The sequence below is a fragment of the Phalaenopsis equestris genome, unplaced genomic scaffold, assembly GCF_001263595.1.
Source record: "Phalaenopsis equestris unplaced genomic scaffold, ASM126359v1 Scaffold001221, whole genome shotgun sequence".
NCBI lineage: Eukaryota > Viridiplantae > Streptophyta > Magnoliopsida > Asparagales > Orchidaceae > Phalaenopsis > Phalaenopsis equestris.
The window spans coordinates 364,292-370,030 of record NW_018165660.1 but is presented as its reverse complement, the minus strand read 5'-3'; positions in this window follow the sequence as shown (position 1 = coordinate 370,030).

The window sequence follows — 5,739 nt, the reverse complement described above, 5'->3', positions numbered from 1 at the left end:
ATTTGTATGGTTATTTTATAAAACCTGCTGGTTGTCTTACTGGTCAACATCAGTGTTCATTATGGCTTCCAAAGCCCTGCCACTCCTCCACTTTTGGTTGGCTCTGTTCTGTTAATGTCTTTTTGTTACAGATATTTTGTCCTCATTATTCACTGATGAGTATTATTACACTCCCTAAATAAGTTTATATAGAATAATTTAGGGGCATTTGCATATTGCATGAGTTTTTATGTATTCATTTGTAAAATGCAAAATTTGATATTTATGTTTATATTATTTTAGCGCTTCAATATTTTTTTTAAAGGTTAGTACATTGAATGATGGTGGTACCTATTTTGTGTGTATTTTATCTTTAGGAGCAGCATTTCTATGCTAATAATTCTTAGGAACATTTGCATGCATAGCCAAAACTTCAAAATTTACATGCCATCTTATAGTAAGCCAAAACTTCATATATATAAGCCGTAGTTATAAAATTTGAGTGATGAAATGAACTATATATATATATATATATATATATATATATATATAGGTTTAAGTCTATGTGAACTCCATATATAACCTAAACGGTATAAAAATCTTAATATACGGCTCTCCAATTTCTTATTTTTTGTAATGTATGAAATCCAAAGCTTTATTGTTTCTCACAGAGTCGTGAATCATCTTAAGTCACTTGTAGTCATTTTTGACGCCTCTCTTCTAAGACTTCGTGGAAAAAATATAACATCAGGACTCTGAATGCATTTAAAATCTAATGATGGGGCGTCACGTGTCAAGTGTGCTCCACTGTTTTTAACGCTAGCCAATGCCAGCATAATGCGATGGGGCTTACTTGACACATGCCCCCACCATTGGACTCCGAATGCAAACTGCGTTGGGAGTCCTGATGTAATATTTTCTCGACTTCGTGAGAGAGAAAAATATTTGAAGCTTTATTTTCTTCTTAGAAATATTGTAAATTTCTATATTCACGAAATAAAACTTCATAATTTTTTTTTTGGTATTTTCACAAGGAAAATTCCTCTTTTAAGAGTCAAATAATACTATTATTCTCAAATATATTACATAAAATGCATTTATTTGCATACATTTTAAGAATAAAATTACAACTTAGCAAAGTATTCGTTTATTTTAACGTGGATATATTAACAAGTTGATGCATTGAAGGAATGTGATAAGAATATCTATTAATTAAGTGATGTGTCAGAAATTATCAATATTCATAATGATATACAAGTGATGGCACATGCCACCGGAATAGGGAAAAAATTTGCTTGCGATAGACGTACGCAGCGCTGTGTACAATATTGAGGTTATACCGAGGGTATAAGGGGGTTATATCCGCGGTACAGTATAACCCCTTGTAACCTCCCTATAACCTTCTGTAACTTACCTGTAACCTACTAATAAATTCTTAATATATAATAACAGAAGTGCGAAACTTATTTTAGGTTACAGGTAGGTTACAAAATGTTACAGGGAGGTTACAAGGGGTTATACCTCGGATGTAACCCCCTTGTACCCTCGGTATAATCTCAATATCGTACGAAGCGCTGCGTACGTCTATCACACGCAAATTTTTTCCCCGGAATAGAGATAAAGAATGAAAGAAGGAAAAATTGAAATCAGGAGCAACAAAATGAATGTCCCTTTTGCAGCTCTAGGTGAGATTTTGTACCACATTTACAGCTTAGCTAGAAACCAAAATTAATAATTGGTAATTAACTTTTATAATTATGATTAACAATTGAATTGAAATCAAATACATCTCATTGTTTTGGTTCTTCCTCATCAAAGCTACCTTAGCATATTTTATAGAGATATGTTCACAATCTTGGTCTGCTCATCATATTGAGTTTGAAATTTTTTCTAGAGTTCTTGCCAAAGATGACTCATTAATTTTTTATCTCGATTATAAGTTGCTGTGGGGAATACTGCGAAGATGGACTATTTCTTAAAAAAAAGAGCTATGAAATATTAACAATCTCGAATTTTTATGGGCAATAAAATAAGGCATTTTCAAAAATTTGTCCACAACTACCATGATTGAATTTATACACCCGTTTTGTTTTCGATAAACCCACCACAAATGTTGATTAAGGCTCGCCCAAATATGGAGTTAGGAGTGGGAAGTAGAGTGTATAAACTTGTGTTTTGAGAAGTTTCCTTGAAAGTTTGACAAATAGAAATCATTCAACAAATATTTAAACATCTCTTTGAAATTTTGGACAAAGAAATTTTGATTGTACCCACGCAAATGTCTTATCCCATACCACATGAGTTGTTAATTATCCCCCATGTAAATCCTTGATGAGCTTGGTTCATAGAAAAGAAATTAGTTACCTTTAAAAAGAAAATGCCTCTAAATTGAATTATCATCAACCAACTCATGAGCTAGGCATTTCTTCAAGGTGAGGCAAAATATACATCGGTTGCGACAACTCTTTTACAAACTCCAAGCAATAATTTTAATTCATAAAACCAAGAGTAAGCTGGATCATTTGCCAAGCGTATTAACAACTTTTTTATAGTGACCAACTTTATGTTTGAAAACATCTGAAATATTAGAGAAATTGAGCCAAACTTATACGCATCTGATTCAAAATTTTTTGGGAGTTAAGAAACTACAGAATTGATGATCACTATAAATGATAAAATCTTGAAGAAGAATATCACATTTTCATTATTTTAGTTTTTAAATTCAGAAATATAATTCTTGTTCAAAAGTGGACCATTTTTGGCGAGTCAGACCTAATTTTTCATTGAAATATCCAATTATCCCACCTTCTAGCAAAAGAACAATATCCGTTCCACAAGTTGAGTCATTGCCTTTGACTTGAAAATGTTTATCAAAGTTAGGGATGACAAGAATTGGAGCTAAGCATAATTGAGTCTTGATGGTTTCAAAACTTACTTATTGTGCTTCACCCCAATACAACTATCTCTCTAGCATGATCTGGACACCTCAAGATGGATGTACATCAAGCCAGTTGGAGATAACAAATGTAAATTTAATTGTTCTTGGTAGTCAAAATTATATCTACATTATATTATTTATCTAAAGTTAATTTGTTTTGTGGCTTTTATCTTCTTATTTACCCCCCTCCCACCCCGCGCCCCCCAATAGCTTCCACCAGATTGCCACCTCTGTCTACCTTCTACCCCACTTCTACAGCTCCCACTAGACAACCAACTTCATCTTCCTTCGAGGTAGACCCATCCATTCTTGTCTAACATGTTATGAACGCCTCAGGATGGATATAGATTAAGCCAATTGGAGATGCATATGTTGAACAGATTCTCTGCATTGAACTGATTCTTTCTGAACGTTCTCATATTTTAACATATGTTGTAGCTTGACCGAGAACTCATTTCCTCTGATTTGCACACATGTACACATCTACACCAACTAGACCACCAATTTGTTTACAAGCGATCTCATCGTGGTGCTATAAGTTTAATAAATTTTAGTTTATTTGTGTAATTTAACTATAGTCAAAATTTGATACTAGTAATCCTTTATAATTTTTTGTAGGATATTTATGAGCGCCTAAAATAGAGTCATTGTTAGAGCCCATCAAGTGTCAATGGCTCTGCCGGTCAATCTGACCATTTTAATTCAAGATCTAAAGGGAAGTTGTTAGGGGAAGAAGATATAGAGGATATATGGTCTCAAAGCACATATACTAGTATATAAGACATAACACTTTGATTCTGACTATAGATTGTCATCGATTGATGATGAAGTCTCCATGCATGTGGCCACACTGAGTGAGTAATTACGAGTTAACAATGCTATTATACGTCACTTAAAGTCCAGAGTGATGGTGATTAAGCAGTGCACAATACATGGTCATAGTAAGCGAGCATTGGTTAAGGAGGAGGCCGAGGAGGAGCAACATGATTAGTTTCTTATTTCTTTTTCCTTGATTGTGTAGAACTACTTCTTTTATATATGTTGTGGATGTTATTATGCTAGATGATTTTTTTTTTGTATGAGCACAACGCTTGTTACATTTTCAATTTATTTTGTTGTCTATACTATCTTCGTTATTCTATTATGTGATGTTATGAATATGAATATATTGTGAGTGATGATGTTCTTTTATTTCAAATGCGTAAAATCATATTTGCAAAGGATTTTTTTCTTATTTTGTTACAGTTTGCCAACCAAATATCAATTGAAAAATCTGTCTCTAAATGGGTTAAATTTCATCTTTTAATCTGCTGCTAATTCAGCCATTTAACGATTGAAAGCTAACATTTATGGTTGAAAGGCAATCATTTTTCAATTGCAAAAGTTGCTAACCAATTTATTTTGTTGAAATCACCTTTTTGACAGAATGTGCAGTCACTAATCAATCTATAATAATTAGCGATTGAACTATAATCAGTCAGAATGTGATCAGTCACTAATATGATCGTAAGCAAATTTTTCGACTAAATTTCTTGATGACTGACTAATTTGTTAGCTAATAATTAGGAATCATGCGATTAAATGAACCATATGCATTCATACAGATTCATTTCGTTGGTTTCAGCATCTTACTTATTACTTGAAAAATGGGGATCAAAGCTGTGAAGATCATCACCCTTATTATATAAAATTGTTTGTCGTACGTACCTTGATTTGCCTAATTTAACTTTCCATGCATGCATGCCTGCATAGATTGCATACCTATGGATTTCGATCACAAATTAATCAGGTTCAAAATTAATTAAAAAATCAATACACTGAAGTTTGCATTCATGGTTCATTTTTACGTAGGCCGCTCAATCTTTAGAGTCGAGTCATAGGTCACAACACATTCTTGTTAATAAATAATAGTCTACTTACTTTGTTCGTAATCGTGACTTGAACTCATAGGTTTTAAGTATAGGAGGTCTTAGTTGGCAACACCCTCTACTGGAGTCTTAACCTCAAAAGAGTTGGGCTAAATTTCACTCCTCGGTGGGAGAAAAGTTTGTATGTCCCACTTTTATCTCCTTAGACTAGGTTCGACTCTTGTACATGTATCAATATAGCTCACCTTAATTTAGACTTTGAGATAATTTTATTGGCTCTTGCCATATGATAAGTCATTTCTTAAATTTTTCATGACTCATTTTCTTAGATTATAAGACCTAAACTTTCTAAAATAAAAATGAATAATATTAACTCAGATATTGACATTAATCTTTTAGATTTTAAAGCCCAACTATATGAAATATCAGAACACGACTACACTTCTTAGTATCCAATGTTTTATAGTTTTCCACTATTGGCATTCGACAAAAACTATTCTAGCATGAGCTAGTCTCTTTAAATTTCAAAATCACTAATCTTGAATTTAAATTTATGAGATGTAGAAATGACAGTCATATTTAGCCTATCGTAGTATATAATTGACATTAGGGGCTTACCCCTTCGGAGATACTCGACCCCAAAATAATATAAACTCTGATCTGTGCATATATATAGCAAGAGAAAAACTTCTGGCAATATAGATCTCAAAGTTTGAAATCAACATTTTGTGGTTAGATCAATTGTAGAATAATGTGATCACATCTAGAGTTGCTATTCCTGATATCATATTTTATCACCAATAAGAAATTTTAAAACTCTTTGTGTAGTTTGCACATTTTTATTCCAATGGAATATATCGCCTCCAAGCATAGATAGATGCTTTGTGAATCTTTTTGATAATTTTCATAATTTTTTGAAATAATACGAGTTTAAGGAATATATATATATATATA